The following is a 15450-nucleotide window of genomic DNA, read 5'->3' on the forward strand; positions in this document are numbered from 1 at the left end:
CCAGCGTCACTGGAGGTGATCTTTCGTGAGTTTAAGTCGAGATTGAGATATCCTAAGGCGGTATGTGAGTAAGATATAACACTCAAGTATTTCTGTATATGTTCATTTTACAATGAACAATGCTATCGTTTACACTATAAGTCGATGGGAATAAAAATAATATTCAAGCTTAAAGTATTACTTTTTGTAGATGACAATTAATTCGACCAAAACAAATCAACAATGTTTCATTTCTCCAAGGTTTGAGTACTGTTATTTGTAGATAAGAATGCAGTTCATAATGACAATATGTTCATAGATGTTGCTGACAGGCAGTTGAACATAATCTTTTTTCCTGATTACATAGGTTATAACAATGGAACCCAAAAACATGACCATGCTACTTTTTCGTATAAAATATTGTTTTACTGAATGCTCACCTTGATGGTCAATGATTAATACGAAAATTTTAAGACGAAAGAAAAACGGTCAAGGGTAAATTCCATGTACGGCAAAGGAATCAATAGCATAAATTTTAATAGATTGTACGGTATGTTTTGTGTACAACAAATCAAAATCAATTTTTATGTTGCGTAAGGATGACTATGTATTTTCTGTGTTATCAATTTAAATTAGGTCAAATATTTGTTTATTAACAACATATGTTACTGAACTCCTTGACCGATCTATTGTTATACAAGTTGTTATATCACATTATTATGAAAAGTCTGCTGACATCAACATAATAGAAAAAGTAACACCCTATTCCATTTGCTTTTAATCTCACTTTTCAGTGTAACTGTTATATGATAACATTTATAGCAACATGATAATATAGTGTGACGATACGATTTCACAAATCACCTCTGAATTGTACTTGGGTGACATAATATGTATCATGATGTATATTTTTCAAATGATCATTTATAATTGTTTATTTCTGTTTCAAACTTTAAATGCATTTGCATGAAATAGAGAAAAACAGGTCCAACAAGGCAAACCTGAAAATGTTCCAGGCCTGGTTTGATTGAGCCTATTCATGGACTGTAGTGGTAATTGAAAGCTACCGTCTACGTTCCCTGGCACCGGCTTAAGCATAACTCAATATTTAACATGAACAGGTATAATGTTGAATTACGAAACGGGGTTATGAAGTCTGCATATCACAGATAAGCTGTCAAAAGGCAGGCAATAAATCTTAAGAGTGAGTTAACAGTATTCAAGTGAGGAATACTGGAAACACATGTTTGTATATTTTCACCTAAAATTAGTTTTATCTCTATTTGAAGTAAAATCTTTTAGAAAGAAAATAAATGTATTTCATTCAACTAAAAGAAGCAATGAAATATCAAAATGGCAAGTTTACGAATGAAGAATTTAATATATATCGATTGGTTTGAGTAGTTTTTAAAATCATTTTTGTCATGAATAAGTTGAAAAATCGATTTGCTGCCATTCCATGGCACATACAACATGTATCACAATTATTGACAACTTTGGCATTTTAAAGACTGAAAGTTATGTACGTTTTTATTATCAAAAATAACAAAAAATATAAATGAATCCTAAATAAATGTCTTTAAAGTAAGTGTTTTAGAATAAAAATTGCCACAATTTATTGTACATGAAACATGTAAGAAAAACATGACATTCATCTTCAATATTATCACAGAATAGACATTTTCTTGTAGCATCGTTAATCATTAAAAAGAGCACCCAGTTTTTGTTATGAAGGGGAGTGACACTAGCAATATTTGCTAAAAGTTTCACGATGACGAGCAGGCATAATAATTCTACACTACATTTCTGACTCATAACCTGCTTTGAATATCCGGTATGTTTGCGACATATTTGGCCCCTTTAAGTTTTTATCATTTTACTAATTACATATCACTCCCCTCCCTTCACCACCTTGTGTCCTCTCGGTGCCTTCTGGGTGCCTTACTGGTATGGCTGGATTATGTCGGGGGCTGGGTTCTGTGAACGTCGCCCTACCTTGTTGAGCTCTATTCGTCCCTAATTCAGAAAAAATGCTCCTCTTGCAACGTAGTTGTAACAATAATTACTAAATAATGTTGTCAAATACATTTACTAATGTCATGATACTCACCACAATCTTTTAATCATGTTCATTTTTATATTGCTTTTCTATTTGTGTTACGTATTCATGCTACAAAGCAATTACATATGCATGGATGTTCAGCTGCGTTTGTTTAACCTTGCTTTTATTCAAATGAAATAAAACAATGGCAGGTATGCAATAAGGTATACAATACATCTAATGACGTAAGATGATTTTGTTCATGAGCTGCCATAATTAGATAAACTGATATGATAGCATATTATAACATGCTGATTTCATTAATTGATCAATAAATCTGCAGTTTAAACAAAAAGGGACTGTGATATTTTATTGTAATTTGATGATTCCTTACGATGCTAAATGATTAGAATCATTCATCTAAAACAAACATTAAAAACAAAATCTTAAACAAAATCCTAAAGTAAATGAAAATCAAAACAATACTGAGAAACTCTGAGAAGCAAAGAAAGATATTCAATTATTGTGATTCCATAAGATACCTTGATTGTGGATGAGAACTAAGACAGCGCTGATGGAGGTTAAAATTAAAATAGGTTATAATTTTGAAGTCTTATCCGAATTGATGTGCTAGACTTTTGATACGAGAATTACACTTATTCTACTTCTGAACTACTCCAGTTTTAGTAAGTCATTGTTTTGCAATAGCAACACATGCCTCGTCTCTATTGGATTATGCATGCATCGCAGCAGTACGTTAGAGGATATACTTCAAATGATGCTTTTTGGTGGCAGACACTTATTGTGTATTTCTGCTGGAATTTTATGGCAAGTTATTGATGTAGGCTTATTGATACAAATCGATCAAAATTGAAAATATCATTTGTATTGGCGGCAGACAGATTGTCAATTGATAGATGTAAGAACTGCGTTAGAAAAAGTATTAATACTTATCCGGATAAGGGAAATTTTGTTTTTTGAAAGGGTCTCGGATAGCAGAATTACATGTATATTTGAAGAAAAATATATCATCATACTATTATGTATATTGCGATAATTGGAAGAATATGTATAAAAAGCAAACGTTGATGTTTTTCGTTAATTAACCAGAGACAATTTTTTATGATGATGAGTTGACAGAAGTAGTCATCAAAGTTTTATCTTTAAGGGGTCTTTTGTATTGCATAATCCGCATGTACTGTAAATCACATTAAAACCTGTTTGTGACGTCATTTTTTGTTGTATCTGTATATTAATGTGCCTATTGTACTGGCAGATAACGAAGCTATCCAATATTTATCAAATAGGTATCCAATATATTAATATTGGATACTTTTCTATCCATTATTTAAAAGGTAAATTGACAGTTATAGAACATGTGTAAATTTCATGTCAAGTGGGAGAAATAATAGAAAAATACATAACTCAATGACAATAATGTGTTCTTTTTATTATCAAGATACAATAATTTGACTTATTTATAATATATACTGGAAAATAATCATTTTCTGAAAAAATAATCCACAAACTGAAACTTTATTTGCCCGTAAACTTAAGATAAAGCGACATACTTCCAGTTCTTGAAAAAAAGTACTATCTGGACTGAAATTTTCCGTCTTAGATTTTTTTGATTGGTCCGATTGTCCATGCAAGATACCGCTGACTTGCATCAACTGATCCTCTTTTGTACGTTTATAACCGCGAACAGCATTTGAACAATGACCGTTTTTTTTCCAGTAATAAGCTGCTCGTCAATACCAGCATCATAAAGTCGTATTGCTGCTGTTGCTCTCAAAGAATGGTTGGTGTAATGTCCATTGAAGGAAGCTCGTTTGCACAGGTTAACAACTCTCTGTTGTAGCACGTGAACGCCAACGGGTGAATTGCAGTACCAACATATTGCCGTTGGCGCGTTAAGAGGTCGCAGGTATAAGGCATCTGTTTTACAATTTCTTGGACTGTAAGCAAAGAAAACATACATTGTGAATATATTACTAGAGGGAATGATAACCTTTCTACTCGTTTCGACTTAATTAGCCTAGTCATACAGTCAAAATACAGTTTAATTTCTGAAAAGTTATCTGGTTTAAAACATATTTATTTAAGCTCGATTGCGAAACAAGTTCTTGCAACTTATATTAATCACTTTCGAGTGAAAAGTTATCTACTAACAGTCTTTAAAAGTAGTAGAATTATTAATTAATTACAATTCATGTAACTTGATAAAATGGTCATTTTTTCTTTTTTTGTATTTTTATGAAGTAATTTTTTTTTTCATTTAAGAACTTCGTAAATTACAAAGAGACACTAAGTCCACAGCAAAAGCAAAGCGGGAAATTTTCATATATGTGAATTTGCGAAATAAAGACTACAATTTATTATAAGGTCCCGATTCAAAGCCCCCATCCACTGCACATATTTTACATGTCTGCATTCACATTATTTCATCGCGAAAATGAAGATAGATAACACTCCAGTGAGTTAAAGGCACGGTATGCCTCAGAAATCAATATTTCTTTTTAATTCTTTAGAAATGACAGACATGTGTTTCATAGTAAATTTAGAGTTTAAACTATAATTATACAGATTTCGACAAATGGCGGATGTCACTCCTTTTTTTTATAATAAAAAATAAAATATGACCAGTTTTAAAAGTAAAAGATTGTGTTCAATTGCCATTTACTCGGATAATACTAAAAGATATTTAGATGTAGAAGAAACGTTTTTTAAAAACCGTTACACAATCGAAAATATGCGCCACAATCTGCGGTCCCGTTCTCGAGTTCCTATGATTACTGAGGCATAATGGACCATTTAGTCAGAGTGACAATTGTTTGATGCAATAATATATAAATGCTGAAAAAAAGCGCTTGAAAGAAATATACAAAAAATAAGATAACTTACCGGAGATAAATGTATTTTTCGTATATATTCACAGGGCATCTCTCGGGTTTGGCTATGCTTTCGTATGCTCGTGTGATTTTGGGCTGTATCTGACGATGCTGAATTCACCCTCTGCCCTCTGTTTATTTTTGATACATCCTCATGATATTCTAAATATCGGCGATACTGTTAGTCCCGTTTGACTGTGATTTGTCCATTTTCACCAACCTTAAGTGCACGATGTTCCTGGCCTGCTCTAAAAGCAAACTGCAAGCCGAGCGTGTAAATTAACGCAGCTAGAAGCGTTTGTGGCGTTTCTGTTATGTTCTCATATAATGCTTATATTCTTTTCAAGATATTGTCCTCACCTCTGCTATGAAGTACCTCAGTGTCTCGTTCAGCACTTCGCTACTCATATTTATGAGATTGTTATTTGGCACAAAAGAGTCTGTGTTTTTATTTCTGTTCTTCTGCCATAAGTCAAACATGTTAACTGCCCATTTTGATTTCTTTTCTGTCTTACTAGACAATCCACTTTTGACAAGGTTGTCTAAATTACTTTGTTTCAGTGGCACTGAAAACCTTGCTGGCTCATTTTGTTCGATGAGCCGAGTTGCTTTCAAAAGTTCCTCATTCGAAATTTCTGAAAATAGGTCGCTGACGACTAGAGCTCTGTTCTTTGCTTATTGTCAGCCGATTTAACCATGTCTAATACTTCACATAAAATAAAATCCGATTCTATAAGGGCTCAAACATCCGTTTTCTTTAGACTATGTTATAAAAATACTATCATCTGAATCAGACATTATTGCTGCTTATAATTTCTAATCGTTTTTTTCTTTCTTTCTTTTTTAAATCCAGAACAACTTAATGATGGCAACTTTGTGTTACTTATGAATATTGTCACAATTATATATAGTGTATTACATTAAAGCATAGGAAGCTATCCAGCTAGCTTACGGAAAGTCGGTGGTTGTACTCAGCTGCCCGTTCGTGCCTGAAATAATGCACGGAAGGGCACCTGAGGTCTTCCTCCACCAGTAAAGCTGGAACGTCGCGATATGACCTATACTGTGTCGATGTGACGTAAAAACCAAAACAAATAAACATGAAAGCATGATAAACATGATTTTCTTACTTTTTTCCATTTCCCCCCAAAAAGTAAAGCTGTCTAATTAGTTAACAATAGACACATGATTTTTTTACCCAAATGGCAATATTTGCATGGAATTCATGGATTGATACAACTGTCCATTATTTAGACAATAGAGAACATGTTATTAGTAAGAGACTCCTCAAACTGTCCATTATGTGAGATAATAAACAAATCTCGGTGCTATGTGCCTCGATCTGTTCTTTCTCTCAATAAATGGACAGTTTTTTGAGTTTCTCCATAACTTATATTCGCGTGATCTTTATTTCGCGAAAAAAACCCTACCTGAATTATTTCGCGTATTCATGAATTCGCGACGGCAAGGTTCGCGTTTTCATCTTAAAATCTCTATACGAAAAGAGAAGAAAGTCTTAATTACGCTTATTACTATGCCGAACTTAATTATGGCAAATGACACTGCAGACCGTAATGGTTATGACCGTCCTTATGACAGTTATTGATTTCCCATACCAACATAATTGATTTATTTACAAACGGAAAATGAACGTTTCTTTTTTAAAAATAGCTACAAACAAAGAAGGTACCGAAGAAATGGAAAGTACGCCAACAGGAGGAGTGGAAAGAAAGCGTGGACAATGTTGTAAATTGCAAAATACGCCATTGAAAATGGCAATAAAAAGGCCGCACGTCATTCCAGTGACATTCTTAAGAAAGTTGTCAATGAAAGCACAGTCAGAAGCATTTAGTCATCGTACAATAAGAAAAACAACTGCAGGGACACATTATGGATACATGTCTCCCGAAATCATCCCGTGGCAGACGTTAAAGATCTGCAAATATGACAATCAAGTGAAGGGTTATATTAATTAAAAAGCTTCGACTCTCGGGAGGAATAGTCAATAGTCGTATAGAAATTTCGGCAGCAAAAGGCTTTATTATGGCTAATAACAGGAGTGAACTTAAACAGTATGGTGGAACAATTGAACTTACAAAGGCACGGGCCATATCATTTATGAATAGAACGGGTTTGTCAAAAAGGAAGGGGACTTAAGGAGTCAAACATCTTTCGGAAGACTTAAATGAAATTCAGTGTGTTTTTCTTGACCGACTTAAAAGCAAAGTTGAGAAATATAATATACCAGACGAACTTTTTGTGAACTGGGACCAACTGGAAGCAATTTTCTCCTTATTTTAAGTCTTGGACAATGAAGGTAAAGGGATCCAAAAGGTTATTATTTTACTAGTATATTGAATAGAGAAAATAAGAATCCCTAAAGAAAAGCCAAAAACGGCAAAATTGAAAGTGTTGCAGGCTCGGTTTAATTGAGCCTGTTCATGGGCCCATAAAGTCAAGTGCAAACTACCGTCCAAGCCCATAGCACCGGCTTAAGCAGAAATCCCTTTTATGGATGTAGTAGTTTTGCTCCGGAGATGTGTTTTTCAATGACCTCTAGTGTGACCTAGACCTTTGACCTAGGGACCTGGTTAATACGCATGTCACTGCTTCTCAAAGTGTTGAACATTTCTTTGAAGTTCCATATGTGTAGGATATATGTTATGGAAAAGATTATATATTTTATCATCTTTAGTGACCTTGACCCCGCATATATTAACCTAAATTACATGTTTCACGCCCGTAGTCATGATAATGGCAATTTGTGTTTCAATCCCTCAATAAGTGATGACTAAATGGTCCGAAAACACAAATATTTATATTTTTTTTTGAACTTTGACCCCTATGTGTGACAATGACCTTGGTCGCAGGTACCTAAATTTTTGCACGCAACACTCTGCCTATAATGGTGAACATTTGTGCCAAGTTGTATTGAAATCCCTCTATACATGTAAAAGTTTTGCTCCGGACAAGCGTTTTTCAATAACCTCTTAGTGTGGCCTTGGCCTTTGATCTACAGACCTGGTACATATGCGCGACACAGCTTCTAATAGTTATGAACATTTCCATAAAGTTATATTACGATTCCTCTATGCGTGTAGGAGATACGCTCCGGAAAAAAAAATGGACGCCGCCCGCCAGGCACTGGAGGCCTTACAGCACATCACAAAGTGTTACATCTTTAACGTCCTGTTGGGCCTCTTGCAGCTGGTCCTGTAATTTGGAATTACTGTGATAAAACAGTAATGAAGTAAAATACTAGAACCATCTAAGTAGAAATAGCCAAAAAAGAAAGAACTTCAATACCACAAACACAACAATAATGCCGTGATGAACGGTCTAAAGGATCCCTGATTGTATGTACGGGACGACTTTTTATGACCTCCAAACGGCCCTAACAAAGTTGATGTGATAAAATAGAGAGAAATATAATCCCTCAAGAAGTCCAAAACGGCAAATTGAAATTTGCAGTCATATAACCTATACTGTGTAAGTACGCCGTAAAGCCAAACAAACAAACGAAACATCATGAAGTCCAAACGCTTTGTTATTTCTAAGTCATTTTACAGCAGATTAAATTTCTTATACAGACATTTTTTGATTAAGCATATCATCGATTACAGGTATTTGAGACATGTCACTATCAAGGTGACAATCGTTTCCATTACAAATGCTATTTACATTTTTTAAAAACAAGTCATAAAATCTTATTAAGTACTTGTAATATGACAATGTTAGACTTTTCACCAGTTATGAGTTTCAAATAATCTTTACGGTTCGGCCTTTTCAAACATTTTAGTATGTACATTTGATAACTTTCATTCTATTGTTTTCAAACATTTTTCATATTTTATGACTATCATGTTGACATAATTAATACAAATATTTGGCACGATGAAAATTTAGCCTATCTACTTAACAAATTCATTTTTGCCGAGACCGTTTGCTGTGAACTCGACTTAATCGTCACTTTTGACGTAAAAGTTCGGTGTATGTCCGTCCGTTCGGATTTGTCCGGTCTATATCTTGCTCATTCTTTGAAGGATTACAAAATAATTTGGTAAATAATTTGGTACAAATGTTCACCATGATGGGATGATGTGTCGCAAAAAATACCAAGGTCCGCAGCTAAAATGTCAGGGTCACACTCGGGGGTCAGCGCAAAATCCGTGTACGGAGCGGAGCGTAACTTCTACATGCAAGGATTTTAATATTACTTGAAATAAATATTCGTCAAATTAAAGCGGAGTGTCGGGGCAAAACAAGATTAGGTGTGTGTGGCCAAATGTTCAAGCCCTTGCTTCAAGGTAATTGGTCAAATAACAAATTAAAACATTCATAACTTTCTATATACATGGATGGATTTTTATATAACTTAGAACAAGTGTTTTCCATTTTGGGTTGTTTTTTTCTTGCGCAAAAAAAGGTTTAAACCGGTACAAGAGTTCAAAATTTTCAAAAAAATTTTCCCAAAAATTTTTTGGCCCCCCATTTGGGATTTATGGGCAATTTTTGCCAGGGGACAGGGCCCAGTTTAATCATTGGGAAGCATTTAAAAACATTTTAGTTTTAAAACAAACCCTTTAAAAACTTTTCCCGAAAACAAAAAAAAATATCCCCAACAGTTGTTTGTTTTCTTGGGGTCATATAAACTCTTTTAAGTATTCGTTTATTTTATTATATTTAAAAATATCACTCATCAAAAACAAATTTTTCTTTCTACAGTTAGGGAGCATTGTTATCAGTTTAATGGGATTTTTCAGGTTTGAAATCAAAAAATTTTTTGCGTTTCTGTTCTTTTTAAGCTCAAACAAGTTTTGATTTTGTTTGACAGAGGTTTTTCTCTTCCGTTTTGTCTTTATTTTATCTAGGTTCTAACAAAGTCCTTCCTGCATTTGAGTGGAGAAGGGACAGAACAACGCTTGCTAGTTTGGTCAAGTTTGGAAAACAAAGGCTTTCCCGAAATGAAAGAAAAACATTGCCTATGATAACAGAAGACAAGTAATTATAGTAGACTATAAAACAAAATTAGAAAACACCAGTTTGGCATCGAGCTGTCACAGTTTGTTTAATTGTTGTATTAAAAGCAAATGTTTATTTATACAGACAGGGGAAACAAATTCAATGGTTTCCTACTGTCAAATTGATATACCTTTTTATCTTCCACTTTCTTTCAGAAGGTCTGCAAGGGTTCAGGTGTAAGCTGATCAGCCGTTTCAGTGTCTGTTGTGGAGGGGCATTTTTGAATAAATTGATTTCCTGGATAAACCTGAAATTTTTCATATACATCCATGACCACTGAAATCTGTTTCTTGTCATGCATTAGAAAACGCTCTGACAGGGCACCAACTGAAATGACAAGTACCCTGGTAGGTCTTGCTGTATGTATTGTTGACAGAAAGTAATCTCAAGTGACATGTACTCGTTTGTTTTTTGTTGTTGTTTTCTTGTCAGAATTCTATCCTTATCGTCAAAAAACATTTCAACAAACAAACATACTCGCCTTCATAAGCAGAAACAGTGTCTCTTGTTTCTGGATTCAAGAAGCTTAGAGACTGTAAGATCTTGTCAATGAATGGGAACTTATTCAGAAGTATGCTCACCAGTTGACAGTAGAAACTTCTTACATGGCTAAAATGAATAGAAAAGAGGAAATATTATTTCTTGACAGTATTTATGTACTGGTTAATGAAATACAAAATATTTTTTTCATTCTCATGTTGTTCTAATTAAATACTGGAAGAATTTTCTGAGTAACTGTCGGATTAACTTCCCTGCTTTCCATATAGTCTCTAGCATGCCATCAGCCGACTGCTAAGCGATCATCATCATGTTGGTTGTTCATCTCTTGGTATGGTACTTTTGTTACGTCTGACTTTTCCCTTATCACTTTGGTAGTCACAAATCGTCCCACAAGTTTTTGCAGCAACCATGTCATCTCCCCATACAGATGTCCAGGCAATAATGGATTCTCCGGACTGAAACAATAAGTACAGTTAACAATAATCACAAAAGAGTTTATGATTATAAATGTTAAAAAAAGTTTAGATATTGCTTCATTTGCAGAGAGCTTAAAAACTGCATAATGTTATACCTGGAATGTGGTGTTGAACTAGTTTATGAATGGCAATACAAACTTCAGGAAGGCACAGAGAAGCCACATATGGGGTCCAGCTAACCAATGTACCACATGCTTGATACGACCTGGCTTTTCAACATCTTTGTGGCTCATGAAGACTGGAGTGTTATTCCACCGATGAAGCAGACGGGTCACACATTCCTCCCAGGACAGTCATTCTGGTCTGACAGTTTTACAGATTTCCAGATACAATGTTCGCTAGATGACGTAACGTGAAATAAAACACAGAACTGATCCATGTATATACATTTACATATAAAAGTAAACCCAATGGTTATATAAAAGAACTCAATGTTTTTAAAGAAACAGCAGCAAGAAAATTACTTTTAAAAGGCCTGACGAAGCAAGACAGAAGACGAAAATTACGGCTATTTCGGTCCCAAAATGACTGTAAGAAGTGTACGTCAGAGAATCACCCACTCTGTCAGTCAGATGTAATCGAAACAGGTAAGCGTAGTGTAGTAAAATGATTGAACACTTAGCATGCGGTGATTACGAGTTTATCAATAGTTACTATGATTAATGAGTGTCAGTCGGATGAATGAATGAAAATATCTAACCTTTACATTCAAGAATATTTCTTTTTTATTGTACTAAACGATTTTGAATTTTGTATAGATTTACTAGTATTTTTTTCTTCAGAAGGTCGTACTGAAAATAAGTATACACGTTCTCTTACTGTGTTACCTTATCTAAATGAAGATTTTATAATTATTATTATAATAATTATTATTATTATTATGACAGTAAACAAAAACAAGACAGGGCACAAGGCACGGACGGGGTGATTACTTTAATAAAATATAAAGAAAATAATAGAAACGGACAAGGAATCTAAAAGGCGATTGATTAATAGACCTACAAAAGTGAAGGGGTGTAGGGGAATGGGACTTGAAGGTCAGGGAAAAAGGGACAAACTTTAAAAATAAAACAAAACTAGGGCCCGTAGACGTGAAAACAAAAAGAAGGGACATAAAAGTATCACCATAATAGTATAAAAACAAGAAACAAGACGCATGTAATATGAAGATCCATAAATTAAGTACTAAAAATTTAAGAATTCATTTTGTTCAGTTGAAATTCAATAGGTGACAAATGATAACCATATTAAAGGCATTTACAGATGATTTAAGTTTCATTTTAATGTTGACCCTTATATGAAGTATCATGTACAAAACATAGAGGAGTCTTATCAATTTCTTAAGAAATTATTCCAAATCGAAATTTAATAGTACCGTCCATGAACAGGCTCAATCAAATCGAGCCTGCAATATTTTCAATTTTGTCGTTTTGGGCGTTCTTAAGGGATTCTTTTTTTCTCTATTTTTAGTATTTATAGAAAAAGAAAGTGAAAAGTTTCTCTTTCGGAAAGTTTCCTTTTAAAAAAATCAGGAAATACAAATTATATAAATGTTTATGAAACAGGCTCAATTAAACTGAGTCTGCAACATTTTCAATTTTGCCTTGTTGAGTTTTCTGATGGGATTCTATTTTTCTCTATTCTATTCTGTTGTTAGTAATTAAAATGTTAATAGCTACAACCAGTTTAGAGTATATCAAGATAAAAGACATCAACAACTGCAAATCCAGCACCACTAGACACCAAATTTCAACGAAAAAAAATATATCGAGAAAGGTATTAAAATGTAAAGGTAAACGTTAACACAAACCAACCAAAAGGAAATAACTAGGTGTTGTATATAATACAATATTCCCCCATTTATTTGGACAAAAAATAGCTGAAACATGCCATAACTTAACCAGAGCATCTGTCAAGGATTCTAGTGTGCTAAGTTAGCTCATAAATGTGAGTATGGCTATCGGTGATTACCATATCCAGTCTCTGATATCTTGCCCTCAGACGGTAGTCATGCAGGTGTATAGGTTTCCGTACATGTCATATCCAGAAAGTTGACTAAATTGATCAACACGGTATAATGGCGGTATTGAATAAGGCACATTCTCAATGGACTCTAAACCTGCTCTCTGGTGATTAAAGGAAAAGGTAAAAAATGAATTATACTTTTTGCGGTAAGTGTATTAAAAATTAACGTTTACTAAGCATTTGAATTGTAAGGGCGATGTTTAAAATTGCATTTTGAAAGATATAATGGATTTAGGAATTTCCATCCCGAAACAGTCACTATTTAATTATTCGTTATTCTTTTTACACCGTACTAAAATGGTCACCGCCATGAACATCTTTACACTGGAAAAATGTTCAATAAGGATCATATATTATTTTTATTTGATTTATTGAAAATACGCAGTCAATAATTTAATTGTAACATATTAATTTACAATTTTCAAACAGAATATTTTTATTGTCCTTATAAGAACTATTGTAGAAGAGTTGAATTTTGAGCCATTGAAAGATATATCCATAATTTACCTCAGCATTTTATTAACTGATTTGACAATATATTTATTTATCTTATAGTGATATAACATGTGAACGACAACAAATAATGAATTGCCGACTATCCGAAATAACTGACTGCAAGTCGAGAAATGTTGACTTGTTCTCGGTGATTGACAGCCAGTTAGGAAATGTTAACTTGTTCTCAGTATTTAGAATTGTTCATTAAGATAACTAGTCTAAATTTGAAAGAGTGTGTGTGCTCACGCAATTATTTCACGTGAACAGGCAATAAAATTATCTCCTAAGAAATTAAACCTTACTGACAATAAAGTTAGATCGGATGAGGAAAAATTGATATTATGAAGGACCAATAGGTGACTTTTGTAGTGTGTAATTAACGAAAACATTGGACAAAAATAACGTTACCCAATAATGAATCATTTCAATTAAATTTGTCAGTCATGTTAAACACAGCAAACCTGTATTAACAATTGCAGTGTATTTAATACGGTTCATAAGGGTGTGTTTTGGATTTCCATTTGCGATTTTCACTAATTTGTTTTCATTACATAGAATTGTTAAATGAATGCATAGTTCTTCGTGCCAGTGTGGTTATATTTTTTCTTTTTAACAATATTAAAATAAAAGCATTTTACTTTTCGGACGATAAGTCAGACTTAAGTCATTGATTTAGTGATTTAAACCATTGGTATTTCATTTAAGTGACATAGAAATCGACCTTAAAAATGCTAGGGTACGCAATGACAGACACTCTTCTTACTACATTAATCTTTTCACTTGCAATTTTAACTTCATAAGAAAGATTTAATTTTAAAAAGAAAAGCAGAACTATTGCATATTTCAAAAGCTACCTTTTATACTTGACAGAGCTAAGATACTTTTGTATTTCTAGTGACATATTTTGTTTATTATGTCTCAATGATATGTGCAATATTTGTTAAAATATACAAAGAGCTGCTTGGTTTAACAAAACTATAAACTATCATCCCACAAAAGTATCATATCATCGGTATCAATGTCATATATTTCATTGAACAGCATGAAGACCAATGCAATATTGAGATCACAGGGTTTTGTAATCAGGTATATAAAAGATGATATTTTATTTTAATTAAGCTATTCATTCTGCTCAATTGTCTTTACTTTAATACCTTTATTATACACGTTGTCATGGTTTAACTGCATTTTAAATATACACTATCGTTTAGATGACATTTTAGAATCCTATTTTATCATCCTTCAGGTAGATTTTAATTGATATTTTCGTCTGTTCCAAGTAATAAAAAGTATTATTACAAAGCGAATTGAAATTTATTGCCGGAAAATTTGACGTCGTCAAGAGACATCAGTGTCATCAGGCTCATTATTGCGAGAAGATTAGTAGGTGTTTATCTTACAAATTAGCTGTAAACAAATTAACGTTTTCCTCTCGTGTTTTAAATATAAATATTTAAAGGCTGCATTAACTTTTAAGTATGTCAAGAGTGGAGATTAACTATACATTTTAAAATATTAAACAAAGGTGTTAAAAGTGTTTTAATCTGGTAAAGTCGTTACATTCAACATATTTGAGATTGTAATTCAACACTGTGACAGTATGTTTTGATGTGCAATAAGCCAATGCCTTTGAAAAGTTGTATTCAGGTTTATCTTTTGTTAAGGAAACTAAAGTAATGAACAAATAATATAACATTAACAGATATTGTAGTCTTTACCTAAAAATCTGTTACCTGACCCTGATACAACATTTTGGGTGAAAAAAACATTACTGACAACAGTGCAAGTCTTACTTGTGCAAAACCTACTGCTGCCTTCAATTTAGTTTATTTAGGTATCGAAATGTCACAGACCACTGAAAAATCCTCGATGATGTTCTATACTGGTAACTTACATACTGTGAAACTACCTATAAATCGTGTTTTTAATTTTCCAATAAAAAATCACCAGCAGATACCGTATTTCAATTAAAACCTCCATAGAAGAAGTTGTTTCGATCAATTCATTTCCTTTTACCGCT

Source organism: Ruditapes philippinarum, unplaced genomic scaffold (genome assembly GCF_026571515.1).
Source record: "Ruditapes philippinarum isolate M1 unplaced genomic scaffold, ASM2657151v2 ctg2837_1_1_1_1, whole genome shotgun sequence".
Classification (NCBI taxonomy): domain Eukaryota; kingdom Metazoa; phylum Mollusca; class Bivalvia; order Venerida; family Veneridae; genus Ruditapes; species Ruditapes philippinarum.